The sequence below is a fragment of the Neovison vison genome, chromosome X (genome assembly GCF_020171115.1).
Source record: "Neovison vison isolate M4711 chromosome X, ASM_NN_V1, whole genome shotgun sequence".
NCBI classification, from domain to species: Eukaryota; Metazoa; Chordata; class Mammalia; order Carnivora; family Mustelidae; genus Neogale; species Neogale vison.
Window position 1 is genome coordinate 61,446 of NC_058105.1, and position 15,711 is coordinate 77,156.

Below are 15,711 nucleotides of genomic sequence, written 5' to 3' on the forward strand. Positions count from 1 at the left end.
GCCTGGGAGCTGGAGTATGGGTGCCCTAGGGGCCAGCACACAACAGGGTCTGTGCAGACCAGGGAGCCACGGCCCCCAGGGAGAGTCCATTCTGCCCTCTCCCTGCTCCTGTGCCACATAACCTCTCCTCACTGTGGGACTCCAGGACCTAAAATCAGGCCCCATAGGGCTGGCGCGGCTCCAACTTGTAATGAGTTTAAAGCCTCCTGGAGCAGCAGAATTCCCTGGGGCTGGAGGGAGGACTGGCTGCAGACAAGGACTGGGCTGGGGGAAATGCGGGACCTCATGGAGGGTGAAGGATGGGGCAGGGGCCGAGTCCTGGGGCCACTGCTCATGGCTAAAAAGGGCTGAAATCCATGAGTGTCCACAGGGTCCCTCATTACGGTAACAACACCCTCACACTTGGGCATCCTGGTGGTGACCCCCTCCTTCCTGCCCTCCTTCCCGCCCCTCTGACTCTAGCCAGGGCTGAATCCAGGGACAGACTAGACCTCTGTCCCAGGGCACAGGCAGGAAGACAAGCAGAAGGAGGAGAGGAGAAGTGGAAGGGGTAGACTGATCTTCGCCCTGCCCTGACTAGGCCTCCACTGATGTCGCCAAGTCCTCTGGCTCAACCCCGCATTTAGCTGGGCCCTGTAATGGAGTCTGAATTCCAGACCAGCTGGGTGGGGGGAATTCAGTGACTTTCACATCCCCAGATGTCCATGCGACCTGGCCTTGCACCCTGAGCCTTGCTTCCCAGGGTAGGCACGGTTCTGGTGCTCAGCAGACTTCGGGGCCACAGAGCACTTGGCAGTGATGAGGGAACATGGGGGACCACTCAGGTACAGAGCCATGGGTCGCGTACACATCCACTGCAAGGATGGGTCATGGTACAAGTGCTGCGTGCAGGTCTCCTGTGCACACCTGGCCCTCTCAGAATGGAGGTCTGTGTACCTAGTGTACCTTTCCACCACCTCCGCCTACCCCTGGAGCAACGGCCAAGTTCAAGCATTTCCATGACCAATCCTCAGGGATAGTTGGGAACCTGGGCTCAAGAGAGGCAGGGACTGTCCCAGGACAAAAGGCGGGTACAGAGTCCAAGGAGCAGAGCTTCCCTCCAGTCCTAGGCAAGCCCTGACCCTCTCATGAGGTTTGCTTTGAGGGTGAGAGCTCCTCAGATCCTTGGGGAGAGCTACCCACCCCATCCCATGTGGGGACATGACCTCGGGCATCTCCAGACAGCTAGAGGCATATGTGTTTGAGCGCGCCCACGAGCGCACGCGCACGCACACACACACCACACTGCCCAGCTAAGGGTCAGAGGGGGAGACACCCCCTCTGGGAAAATGGTGGGTAACAAGGGGGAAAGAAGAAAGAGGTTGGAACCAGCTGGGCCATGGGGTCAGGGGCATCAGGACTCCTGGCAAGAACCCAGATCCATAGCATGGGGAGGGGAGACAGGCCAGGCTGATGGTCAGAGGGTCCCCATGGGGCCCAGGGGGGGTTGCCAGGACTCTGGGAGAGCACAGTGTCTGGGGTCTGGGGTCTATCACCCCCCTGGGCACCTGGAAGCAGGAAGAGACAACCCCCTAAGTCTGGATGGGGCTATAGCACAAAAAGCCTCAGCTTACCCTTCTGTCAACTGAACTATAGAGAGAGGGTGTCGCTAGGGTCCCACAGGCTTGTAGAAGAGCCTGTGGCCTTGGATCTCCATCCCTGACACACTGTGCTCCCAGTCCTGGGAAAATGCTTTATACTCCCTTGAGGTCTTTCTGAACAGAGGACAGCCTGAGGGTTTGTGGGGCTGAGGACCTGGGTTTGCAGAACATGGCAGAGCATGGGACCACCGATCTGGGGATCAAGATCAGGACCCTCCTTGTTGCAGCCTCAGGGTCCTCATTTGGAAGAGGCTCCAGAGTCCGTGGTCTGACCAGGGTGAAGCCTTAGGAAGGAACCAAGCACCAGGACAGGAGAGGGTAACAGGGACAAGGGAGGCTTCTGAGGTTTCTCCCATCACCACTGAAGCCCACAGATCCTGCTCCTGTAGACACACAGAGACACAGAGATTGAACACAGGAGAGAGGGAACCAGGAGAAATCACAAACTTTCCTCCATCAGCTTGGAAATGGCATCCCATCATTTTGCCCCATTCTCTTCCTGAGAGCACAGTCACACAGGCCATCCACCCTGGGGGGGAGGGATTCCACGGGACTTGTGACCAGGATTCAGAAATTCCTGGGAAACACTGTGGAAACTGCTCAGCACATGGGCACAGATGAGGCCCTGGGACCCAGGTCTAAACCTAATGAGAGCCCCCTGGAAGTCTGTGTCACCAGGTGACAAGGGTGGAATCTGTTCATTTCAACTTCCCACAGGGGCTGGGACATGGGCAGGAGGAGGGTGGCTTTGTCTGGATCCCAGAGCAGATCCAGACCCCTCTGAGCTGTGTTCTATGCTCTGCCCAGCTTCCCCCACCCCCACTCACCCTCACATTGCCAAGTGTGTGCACCAGTCTCCTGTGATAGCAGGTACAGGATTTATGTAGAGGTCCTACCCCTGATGGCGTCCCTAGAAGTAGAAGCCAGAACACCCCCACTGTGCAGATGGGGAGCCTAGCTAGGGAAGCCCTGAGAGCCACAGGGTCTTTCCAGGGTCACAGTCCTGGACACGAGCAGGAGTCCAGTCTGAACCCAGCTCTATGTCCTCACAGCGGAGACACTGTCTGCACCCAGGCCTCCCAGGGGCTGTGCATGGCCCGTGTGGGTGTCACTGTATAGACAGAGTATGGGGTGGAATGTGAGCACTGAGCAGCTGGGGGAGGGGGACTCTTGGGGGACTCTGGTGCGAGGAGGAAGTTGGGTAAGTGGACCACAGGCAGTGGTGACCTCACTTACCTGACAACAGAGCCCAACACAATTTGGAACCCAGGTAACCAGGCACCCACATTCCAGAAACAGCCCTATGCCCAGCTCATTTCATTGGAGATCCTCGAATGAAAAACATGTTTGTGTGTTGCATCCCAAAGTCCGGAGGCTTCAGGCAGAGGACAGTGTGCCCTGCAAACACTTTCCCTCGCTGGGGATGTGTCAGGGCTCCCCAACACCTCTGGTCATTTGACTGGAAGGACCAAAAGGTGACACCAGGAGGCCCAGAGCTAGCCACCCAGCCCCACACACTCTGATCCCACCTGTGCAGTCCCAGGTCCCCTCCCCATGCATGTGTACGTGTGTGTGTAATTGTGTGTGTGCAGAAAGAGGGCTCATGTAGGGTGGGGATGTCCCAAGCAGAAGAAGGCTGATGAGGGGTCAAAGTCCAGTGGCAGAGTCCTCATGTTCACACCCCAGGTCAAGGCTGGCTAGGTGGGATGGGGTGTGGGGCTCTGTGCCCTTCTGGCCAGGGTTTATCCTGAGAGCCCTGCAGGTGTGGGTCACTATCCTGGGTACAGGACTATGTAGGCACAGGTCTGTGCCTGATCTGGGAGCAGCAGGGGAACGGGGCGGGAGGATAGAGGGGTCAGCCGGGCAGGGCTGTGATGCCTCCGGGCCAGCTACTGGTCCCTGTCTCTGCAGAAGACCACAGTTGACAAGAGAAGACAGGTGGACACAAACTCCTCCCTGACACAGGAGTCCCCAGTCCTGGGAAGGCCTCCAACACGGCCCAGGCCACTGTCCCTGGTGGTACTACATTGGACTGTGGTCCAGAAGCCAGAGACCATGGAGGCCAAGCCTGAGGGTGAGAAGTCTGGGACTGTGTGCCTTTGGGGGTATGGAGATGAATCAGTGCTGGACCCCATGGGGAGGAGCCCCCCCCCCCCGAGGCTGATGTGGACTGGGAGCAAGGACCGGGCTCAGAGCACCCAGCAGACGGACAGCAGTCAGGGAGACTTCCTGGTGAGGGTTCCTTCCTTGCTGTGTCTTCCTCTGGGAGGCCCGGGGCTATGCTCTGTCTGTGCAAAGGCACAGGGAGAGGCAGGCATGCAGGTGAGACTTTCTCCTCTCACACCTGCTCCCTCTGAGGAGCTACAGCCGGCCCCAGCTTCAGCAACCGGGGGGGGGGGGGTGCCTGGAGAGAGACTTCAACAGGTGACCAGGAGCCAGCTGATGACCTGGCACCAGCCCAGAAAGAGCTGGTGCCTGCTCCTGTCCCCACCCCTGCTCCTGCCACTCCACCTTCCCCTGCACCTGACAGAGCTGACCCCCTTCCCCTGCCCAAACTGTGCTCCTGTTCTTGCCCCTGATCCAGCTCCTGCCCTTGATCTAGCACCAGCCATCACCACTGCACTTGACCCAGCTCCTGCACGTGCTCCTGTCCCTTCCCTCACCCCTGTCCCTTCCCCTACCTCTGCCAGGGCCACTGCCCCTTCCCCTGCCCCAGGCCCAACTCCTGACCCCTCCCCTGCCAGGACCCCTGCCCGTGACTGTGCCCCAGACTCAGCCCCTACCTCTGCTTCTGCCCCTTCCCCTGCCCCTGTTCCTGCCCCAGACACAACTCCTGCCTCTTGCTCCTGCCTGGGCCTGTACTGTTGTTCCTGCCTCTGGCCCAGCTCCTGCCCGAGATCCTGCATCTGCCACCACTGCTGACCCTGTCCCCGCCCCTTGTTCCTGCCCCTCTCCCTGCTCTTACATCTGTCCCTGCTCCTGTCTCTGCCCCATCCCAACCCCTGCTGCTACTCCCTCTCCTGCGGGACTCCCAGAGCCACATCCAGAGAGCCCACAGCCCTGTGGCGAGAGCTCCTTGTACAATTACCGTTAGTTCCATCACCCAACCCTGATGCCCTGCCAGACTGTTTCATCCCCTCCCCCTATGTTCTTTCTCTCCGGTACATATTAACTTTTATTTTATCTCTTCATGTTCTGTACACTATTTATCATTTGTTTTAAATAAAACTACTTGTTTTCACTTGAACAATTTCTGAGCATTAAGTACATTCCCAACGCTGTGCCACCACACCACAGAACATCGCTGCGGAACACCTCCTTCCCCAAAGGAATACCTGAACCCAAGCCCTCCCTGCCCATTTCTACCCCCAGCTCAGACCCTCACAACCCCTAAGCTGCTTTCTCTCTCAATTCCTTCACCTGTTCTGGAGGTTTCTGTAAGTGAAATCACTCAATAAGTGCCTTGGTGTCTTCCCACCTATTTTCAAAGAGGGCTCATTTTTTTGTGTTTGACATAGAATTTCCCTTATTCGATATTGAAATCCCCAATGGATTACAGATGAGATGTAATCATAGGGGCCCCTTTAGGAATTATGGGCACAATCTAGGGGTTGAGACCCCTGTTCCCGCTGGGACATCACAGCCTGACCCCAGACAGGACATGGCTAGTTCCTCCTGTGGTCCACACAGAAACCAGGGAAATGCAGAAGGTGGGAAGACATACCACGAAGGGAAAAAGCATTGCTCACAACCCGAGGCCAGAGAAAGGTTTCCCATGGTTCTGCTCCAGACCATGCTCCAAGTCACTGGGCTCTACAGGGACAGAGCCCAAACATGTGCAAGTTCAAGGAGGAGGATAGGCACAGGGAGTATGTGTCAGAGACGCAGGAACTCCCTGGGAAGGGCTCTGGCAAAGGAAATCACATGGAGGCAGTGCTGGTCACCGTCAGACTGGCAGGTGTCTGGTCTGGTGACCAGCAGCCCTGGGGAGAACGTGAGGAAGCAGAGGTCCGATGCAGGTCCCCTGGAGAGAAGGGAGAGAGGCACCCCTGTGTGAGCAGCACCCATCCCAGGCCACAGGTGCACCCATCACCTAGCAGAGCTCAGCCTGGGACTCACCGCAGGAAACTCTAGTATGGTTTTTCACAGACATATTGTCAGGAGTGCTCAGCATAGGTGTGGTGGGGAGAGCGGGCAATGGAACAACACTAATGCTCAAGGAGATGGATAGGATCCATGGTCCCAGTCCTCATGGTAGAATGTTCTATAGCTACTGTCCCAGTGTCATCTGGGGCACAGGATGGAGACAGCCCCTCCTGAGACCCCCCTCCTTCCACCCTGCTCCTGGGGACATTCAGAGTTGTTTGAGGAGGAGGTGGAGAGGATCCAGGATGACAGAGGGCCAAGGAGAAGGAAGGTCAGCACTGGAGGACAGTTGGACGTGCCCTGAGCCACCATCCAGAGCCCAGACTATGATGCCCTCTGACCTCACCCCAAATAATGGCTCCTGATGTATGGACCAGCTTCTGTAGTTTTACTCCCTCCCTCCCTCCCTCCCTACCTCATTTATTCACTCCATCATTCATTCCCACCTGTCTCCTGCCCCTCCACCCCCTTCCCTCCCCCACTTCATCCCCCTCTCTCCCTGCCTCCCTCTCTGCCTCCCTTCCATCCCCCCTCCTTCCTTCCCCTCCCTACATCCCTCCTATCCCTCCTCCCTCACTCTCATCCTCCCTTCTACCCCTCCCATCCTCCTTCCCTCCCATCCTCTGTTCCCTCCTCCTTCTCTTCCCTCCCTCTCTCCCATCCTCCCTCATGCCCTCTCTCATTCAGCAGAGTATCTGTGGTCCCTGCTCTGTACTGAGCACTGGGGCTTTATCAGTGAGCAGCCCCCAACCCACGTGGTCATGTCCACTGCGGGAGGTGACAGGGGGCAGACCTCAGGGCTAGCAGTGGTGATGAGCACCAGAAATCTGTTCCTGAAAACACAGGCCAGTTGCACAAATAAAGGAATGGAAAGACCCATGCTTAGCACTTCCCCAAGAAAAACCTAGTCCTAAAAAGTGACAAAAAGTAAGAAATATCCTAGACTTCATGCCCTGGGAGTTATAATGGCCCATGTGCACTGATTCCTAGAACCAACAAAAAATAAATCATCCAGTGTCGACTGGAGGTTTGTAACACAACTTTTCTGACCAAATGACAGCATCTCAAGCCAACATCTCCAGGGCCTCTTAGTTTTCCCAAGGGTCTCTGCGATCCTCCGACTCTTCCATCGACCTCCTGGGGGAAGCTCTGTCCTGTCACCTTCCATGTCTCCTGCCTCTTCTGGGATCCCCACTTCCCACCTGCTTCAGGACCTCCCCTTCCAGGACTCCCCATGCCCTGTGGCCTGGTGCCTGCATCCCTTGCTGGGTCCTGAGCCTGGTGCTTTGTGCAAGGCCTCTGTGCTCCCTCTGGGGTCACTTGGCACCTCCCTTGCAGTGGCCTGCATCTTCCTGCACTGGGTCTCCTCTGACAAGTTTGTGAGGCCAGCCTGTGCCCATGTCATGGGCATGGAAGCAAGAGTCCAGAAGGTCCAGATGACCAGCTTCCAGTCCCAGAATGTGCAGCCTGGGCCAAGGATGGTCCTTGAGCAGAGGAGAACTTCAGCCCAGGGAGCCTGAGGGAGGACATGGTACAGTGAGCCCAGAGGAGGAGAGTGAGCACCGTGGGGGCCTGGCGCTCAAGCCTGCTGGGAGACCACATCTCATCCACACCAGGTCTGTCCCCAGGGCTGGAGGTCGTTGGGGTATCCATCCTCCCAGGCTGCAGGCTGGCAATGGCTGGCAGGGGAGGAGGCACCATTGAAGCAGGAGAGAGCCCTCCGCAGAGAGGAGGGGGGCGGGGGCTCTCCCAGGTTCAGGTGCACTGGGGTGGGCTGAGGGGGCATCAGGGGACAGCAGTGCCTGCAGCTAGGGTCTCTACACAGGCCCCCTCCTCAGGCTCAGCACAAGCTTGTCTGGATGGCCTTTGTGCCCCAAACACAAAGTCTGGCCCAGGACCCCCCCCCCTTAAGCCCCCACACCTAATCCTTTGTACTCAGCTCAAGTGATAAGAAATGACCAATAGTTTAGGTGATGTTGGGGGCACAGAGATGTGTTTTTCTGGCTCATGCTGTAACATTGCTGGCATTTTAAAGATCTCAGGGCTCTGATTCAAAAACAGTAGGAAACCAGGGACCCCAGACAGCTTTCTGGAAACCTGTCTCTATGCCTTGCAGCCCTCCCATCCCACCAGCTCTGGTCAGACTCCCTCCAGGCCACAGACCCATGGCCTTGGGTCCTCAGATGGCCCCAATGATGTGCCTTCAGACAGCAACCCAGGTGGGACAGCAAGACACGCTGTGATTCCAGCAAATCCCCCTCCCAGAAAGTGAAGGTACCACCGGACAAGCTGTCCCAAAACAGCCAGGCCAGGGTTCCAGGAAGACGGGAAGTTTCAGGAGTAACTGAGGAGCATCTGAAGGTCAGGTAAGGACAGTGGGAATCTCTGGTGTTTTTGCCTAGGGGCAGCTCCCGTCCCCCTAAACCCTTAGTGGGGGATGGGGGAAGGACCATGCCTGGAGGACCCATGGCTCCACTGTCAGAGGTCGCCAACTTGATCTGTGAACAGGTGGGGAAGCCCAGCCACACCTCAAAGAATTTCTGGAACAAGTAGCCATCTCAGTGGCAGCTGACCTGAGAGGTCAACCTTCCAGTTGCCTGAGGTGGGACTGAGCCACAGACCAGCACACTAGCCAGAAATGGAAGGAGAACGAGTTCTTCATTTCAATAGTTTCTGAGTTACCAGTTTGTTCCTATGGTTAGTATAATTTGCATGGTCTTGAAAATGTTCTCCTCGTGTTCTCTGCTAGAGAGGTTCTTGAAAAATTTCTGCTTCATAGGTAAAAATCATCCAGAATTGACTTCAGTTGGCACAGCCATGCTGGGGAAACTATGGAGCTTCCCCAAAATACTAAAAATAGAACTCCTGCATGATCCCACTATGAGGTAGACATTTTCAGGAAACGAAGTCAGTTTCCCAAAGTAAGATCTTCACAGTCCCACCCAATCTCACTGAGGAGGGGTGGCTACCCTTAGCAACAGGGCACCCATGTGGGAAGTCGGAGGCAACCCTCCCCTGGAGGTAGGTGCCTCCCTGGACAAGGGACTGCCCCAGGGCTAGGAGGTCTCTATAATAGCACGATTGATGTCCTGGATACTAGGATGAGACGAAGTAAGGCCCCAGGCTAGTAAGGGTCAGGACACACTACCAGAAATATGGCATCTTGGCAAATTAAATATAGAAGCTGAAAGAACTTTTGTGTAAAGCAGAAGCAGGAAGGTCCTTCGGACCTCCAGCCATCAGCCTTTCTTCCCTGAAGCAGGTCAGAATACTCTCATGTGGCACTTTCTCTCCCCAGGCCTCAGGGAGGACACGTTTATCACCAGAGTCAAGGAATTTAGGGCCACCAAGGCTATACTAACACCCCTGGTTAAACTAACCCTTATCTTCCTAGTTACTTCTTTACCACTTACCAGCCCTATTCCAAACCCACGTCTGTCAATTCTTCACACATGTATTGCTTCTTTGTCCAAAAGGTAGAAGAGCTGTTTGCTGCAATTTCCTCTGCTGGTCTCCCACCGAAAAACATCAGTACACTTTGCCTGCTTTTCTCCTGTTCATTTGTCTTTGTCAATTTCCAAACCCAGCCACAGGCATTAAGAGGAGTTGAAGAAAATATCCTCTCTTGCAGCACTAGGTGGGGGGCAGCAGAGTGAGTCAGAAAAACCCATCCCATCTTCCTGGCCTTAGTTAAAACCTGACCTCTTCTGGGAAGCAGCACAGGGCTGTGCACGGCTGGGGGAGCCAGGGAGAGGCAGGTGGAACACGTAGGAACTGCCCCCCGGCTGGCGGACTTGGCCCCGGTGACAAGTCCAGGGTGCGGTGATGAGTATTATAATGGAAGCATCCTGCAATCTGACCTTCCCCACACCAGGCTTCATTATTCCTGCTCATTGTAGTTGCTACTCTTGACAGTGGCTTTTCTGAACCGACTTTGTCAAGTCTGTATTCTTTGCTGTTTGTGGCCTCTGAATCCCTGTACTAGTAACTTAGTGGTCAGCCAGCAGCTGGGCAGAGAGGTCACCCATGTTTCTGAGTTAGGGGCTACAGATTGGGGGTCCCCACAACCTTCCCCTCAGGTTCAAATGATCTGCTGAAGCAGCTCATGGAACTCAGAGAAACACGTTACTTACTATATCACCATTTCATTAAAAGGACAGCACTCAGGGACAAGAAGCTGGAAGCAAAGAGCAGGACAAGGTGTGTATCAGAGGCTTGGAGCTTCCCCACTCTCTGAGTGAAAGAGGCCTTTACACCTTCATCTGTACTTCCTAATCGATGATGTCCCTCCTTCAGGCTCATCTGTTAACTCAAGTCAAAGACCAAGCAGGCACCAAAACCACCCCTCAAGCAATAACCACTGCCTGATGCCAGCAAGACCCAGCAGGATTGACCCCAAGACAATGATCGACCGGAACTTTACTGCCCCCTGCACCTACCCACAGACCTTTGTCCTAGATTTTCATCCTATAAAAGCCCAGGAGAGGTTTCCATGCCACTCTTCTGCCTTCCAGTGTTGGCCGCACTGAAATACATCCTTTTCCTGTGTCACCACCACCTGTCTCTCTGCCTTTGGATCTGGGACACTGTGAATAGTGCGATGTAGCAAGTCAAATACAAGCTCTGCCCCTCCCCAGGGTTCACTGCTGCTGCTCCTCTCACTGCAGTTTTGCTGTTGCCTTAGTGATTTTTCTAAACTGATTTTGTCAAATCTGTATTCCTTGTCATATGTGGCCACAGAAGTATCTAGTCTGTGAATGTAGTGGTCAACTGTTGACTGGGTGAGATTTCCTTAAATATCTGGAAACCACCTTCCCTCTGGGAAAAAAAAAAAAAAAAAAAAAAAACAGCTCCCAGTCTTTGCTGATGGGGAGGAGGGCTCTGGGTGTGTGGGCGTCGGGATGCACCTTCAGCACCAGCCAGGCCTCTTAGGACTCTGCCTTGGCCTTCACTCCCTACTTGCTGAATCTGACAATCACCAGAGGAGAGAGCCTAGGACCTTCTCAGATCAGCACTGAACGAGCACCCAGCCCAAGCATGCAGTGTCCCAGAGGTTCAGAAATGGGTCAGAGCTTCCAGGCCCTTCTTCCCTAAAGTTCCTCATCATTTGGACTTTCTTCCAGTGGTTCTGCTTGGTTTCTATTTGCCCCAACTGTTATCCATTGCCCTAGGCAACAGAGAGTCACATATACCTTCAAATGGTTTGGACATTGAATGCCTGCAGTAGCCACCTCACTACTGGGAGAGTGGATGGCAAGCAAGAAGTCACAAGGACACCAAGGGTCTGGACTTGGTGTTTCCCTCTCCTGAGATGGGGACACTTGGAGTATCAGGTGGCCAGCTGGTGGGGGGTACAGGCACCTGACATGGGCAGATGGGGTAGGTGAGGCCCGAAGCCACCAGCGTATGTTCCTGACATCTGGGCTGAACAGGTCTTCAAAGTTCAGATTGGCTGGGATCATCTTCAGGCTGAGGAGGAAGATGAGGGGAGCAGAGGTGACAGAGAAGCCTCAGCCTGGACAGGAGAGGGCTGAGCCACTCCTTTGGGGGAAAAGTAGGTCAGGTCCAGGTTCATGGGGCTAGACTTTGAGGCCATTGTGCTATGTGAAATAAGCCAGTCCCTAAAGGACTGATACTGGAGGACCCCACTAGTGAGGGACAGAGAATGCTCTGATTCATAGAGGTGGAAGGAGTTGCTGGGTGCCAGCCCTGGGGAGGGGGAATAAGGGGTTAGGGTCTCATAGGTAGAGGTTCAGTTTGGGCAATGGATGGAGGTAGCATGTACAGAACAGTACTTATTGCCACTGTACTTAATGTACTTGTTGCCACTTATGTACTTATTGCCACCGAATTGTACCTTGAAACATGCTTAACAGTATCAGTTGTATGTCTACTACACCACAGTAGGAAAGAAGTGATTCAGGAGGTCAGGGCCATTGTGAATCCCAGGAGGGCCCTGGAGCAGGGATCCTGTATCTTAGTTCTCGCTCTCACACTCTGCCCCTTGTTGGTGACTGAGCTCACAGCAGGCACTCAGTGAATGCTTGCGAAGACACAGAGCAGGCAGATGAGGGCACAAGTGCAAACCCACCGGTGGGCACTGAGGAGTCCCAACAGGATGCACATCCAGATGGAGCCAGTGCCCACATTTCACAAATACCAGCACAGAAATAGCCATTTAAAACCAAGGCAGGAACCATACATAACCCAGAGGACTCCATGCTCCTGGAGGCTGAGCTAGTGACCATGGTTGAGGAGGGAGATAGAAATGGGGCAAATAGACAGGTGGCTTGGCACACCCCTGACCCTGAAGCCCCATGGCTGCAGTGAGGTGCAGCCTCGCTTCCCTGGGAGGGAAGACCCAGCTCGGCCCGTTCTGGCTGCATGGCTGCTGCAGGGCCACTCCCAACCCCAACAAGCTGTGTCTGTTTAGATAGAACCAGGGGAAAAACCTTTGCCCTCAATTGTTCTTCTTTTAAAGATGGCCGCTCAGCATTGACACAGAAAAACACATGACATAAAATGGGAGCCTTTCACAGTGGCAAATGACCCAGAAGTTATCAAAGTATAGTGACCACAAAGAGAGGAACTTGTGTCCCCAGGCAGGCCTCCTGTGTGCAGGTGCAGCTGAGGGCCCTGGACACGCTGGTGCAGGCCCTTCCGGGCTCCACCGTGTCCCTCGAGGGGGCAGAAGAAGGAATATGCTCTGATGGCTCTACTCAGGACATCAGCCCCTGATGGAGATGGGGGCATCACCTCATGACTCCTGGATATCCTGGTGATTCTTGGGCATGGACACCCGTCTTAGCTTCTTCATGACCCCGGGGCCCGCCCAGCAGCCACAGGTCCCGCAGGTCCTCCAGGGTACAGCCCAGCAGCTGTGGGTGCCACAGGTCCTCCAGTGACATTACCCCGTGCAAATGCCCCTCAGACTGGAGCCCTTGTGCCCCTCCAGCCCGCCCGGGTCGCGCACACGGCGGAGTGTCGGAGTGTCGGGAGCGGCTCCGGAGGGAGGAAGCCGGGCGGGACCGGAGAAGACGGCGCGGACGGGGCGGCGGGCGGCGACCGCTGACGCGGGCCTGCGGGCCGGGGGCCGCTGCGGGCGCCGTCACTCTTCCCTCACCTGGGGCTCCGTGGGGGTTCCACGGGGGCAGGGTCCCTATTTGGGGTCCAACGCCCCGAAGCAGCCCGTGCGACGCGCAGACATTGTTGGGAAGCGACAACGCGGGTCCGCGCGTGGGGATGACGCGCGTCTGTGCGGCGGGGACCCGGTCCCGCAGGTCCGAGGTCACCGCAGAGGACGCGGCGCTTCCCGACACCCGCGGCACCGCGTCGCAGGAGCAGAGACGACGTCGGACTCCGGGAGGGAGGCCGCGCCCGCCGGGTCCAGGTCCCCCGCGCGGACGGGCCACTCGCCCTCGCAGGAGGCCGCGGCCGGCCCGAGACTCGCGGGACGACGGAGTCGGGGCGCGTCGGACGCGGCGGGGCTCGGGGTCCCGGGTCCCCGCGGCGCCCCCACGGCCCGGTCGGAGCCGCGAGGAGGCGGGTCGGGCCTCGGGCCGGCGGCCGGGGAGCCGGAGCGGCGGCGGGAAGGGGGCGGCTCGGCGCGCGACAGACCCCGCGGAGGAGACGCGCCCGCCCCGGGCCCGGAGCCGCGGTTCATCCCCCGCAGGAGGTCGCCGCCCCCGCAGCTCCGCGGCGGGAACCTCCGACCCCCGGGCCCCGCCTCTCTCCACGGACGCGCCCTCCCGGCAGCCCTCCCGGCTTCCCGCGCCCTGCCCGGGACCCGCCGAGCCGCGGACAGGCCGGTCCTCCGACGCCGCGCGCCGCTGACGACGGACACGGAGCGGGACGCGCGGGGACGGGAGACGCTCGGGCTCCGGAACGAACCGCGCCGGGACACACCCGCCGTCCCCGCCGCCGCCCGCAGAGCCCGCGCTGTCGCTCCCGGACGCCCGGACTCCGGCCGGCCCCGCGGCGGGTGTGGACGCGGGAAGGACCTCGCAGGGCCGGGGGGGGGGGGCGGGGGCGAGCACGAGCCCCGAGGCCCGGCGGCCGCTCCCTGACTGCAGACAGTCTGAGGAGCCCCAGGAACCGAGTCTGCGGGTGCACGGTCACAGCCGGGACCGGGGAACATCCGAGCCGGAAAGGGGGTACCCCACAGCCCCGCGGGAGGCCACTGCACCGCATACAAAGCCACGGAAGCCCGGTGTCTACACAGCGGGCCCTTCCTCCGCCGCGCGCTGTGAGCACGCACCCCCTCAGCGGTCCTCGCTCTGGGCGCTTCTGTCCACCTTCTCCTGGCGCCATGGGTCCTGAGGAGGCCGGGCTCCTGTTGGCGTGCAGGCAGCCCCGTGACCCCAACAGCAGCCCCTGTCAGTGTGGACGCGGCCCCACATTCTCCACAGCGAGTGCTGTCAGCAGGGATGGGGCTCCAGGTCCTCCTCAGCAGGTCCTGAGGGTGTGGACGCGGCCCCATGTCCTATCAGCTTGGGTGCGGTCCCACCTTCTCCCGAAGTATCCACAGCAGGTCTTGAGGAGGCCCGACTCCTGCTAAAGTCTCCATAGCGGGTCCTGAGGGGGTCAGACTCCTGTAAGCGTTGACGCAGCCCTACATTCTCCTGCCGGGTCCTGAGGAGGCCGGACTTCTGTCGGCGTGGACGCGGCCCCACGTCCCCCACAGCGGATCCTGTCAGCCTGTAGGCGGCCCCACGTCCTCCACATCGGTTCCTGAGGAAGCCGGGCTCCTGTCCGTATGGACGTGGCTCCAAGTCCTCCACAGCGGGTCCTGAGGAGGCCAGCTTCCTGACTGTGGAGGAGGCCCTGCCTCCTCCCGAGCGCTGACAGGTGTTCCAAGGCCTCAGGACCCTCGGTGCTGACCCCCAGGCTTCAGGGGGATGCGGGGCCGCACTCGGGCGCCCCCTACGGGCGGTGGGGGCGGCGCAGGATGCGGTGCGGTGACTCGGGCGCCCCCTGCGGGCGGTGGGGGCGGCGCAGGATGCGGTGTGCTTAGCTCAGGGGAGGCACCTGTCCCTCCAGCTGAATCCGTTACATTTTGAAAATTCAAACTGAAATGGAGTCCAATTATCCCCTGACTTCTCCAGAAATAGAAACAATTAGTTAGAAGCCATACAGAGTTAGGTGAAATGCTGACACAAGCTTTACAAATTGCACCAAAATTCATTCAAAATTGTAGATAAATTTAAAATGTAAACCTATCGAAATATCAGAAAGGAAACATAAAAGAAAATCCACATGACCTTAAGTTCGGTTATGGGTTTTAACCCACAACACCAAAAGCCAATCCACAAAAGAAAAAAATTGATAACATGAACTTCTTAAAATTAAGACTTCTGCTCTGTGAAAGACCTTGCTCAGAAAACTAAAAGACAAGCTACAAACTGGGAGGCAATGTTTGCAAAAAACATACCTGATAAAAGATTTGTATTCAAAGTATACAAAAAACTCTCAGAACTCAACAAAAAGGGAATACCTTAATTGATAACAGGTAACTATCTGAATGATGCCTGGACAAAGATGTACAGATAATAAAAATCACACAAAATATGCTCAACATCCATTATCATTAGGAAATTACAAATGTAAACAACAGTGAGATAGCACTGCACACATTAAAAATGCTAAACTACTAAAAAACCAAGAATACCAATTGCTGGAAGGTGAGAAATGACAGCAACTATCCTGCACCCTGGAGGAATGCATGTGTGGCCACTTCAGAAGATCGTCTGGCAGTTTTTCCCCAAAGTTAAATAAGTCTCACCTTTAGAATCCAACAATCGTTTTTCTGGTATTTAGATAACTGCTTTAAAAAAACTATTTCCAAACAAAAACTCATGCGCAGTTATGCACAGCAGCTCTCTATCTAGTGGTTAAAACCTTACAGAAATCAAGAGGTACTTTGATA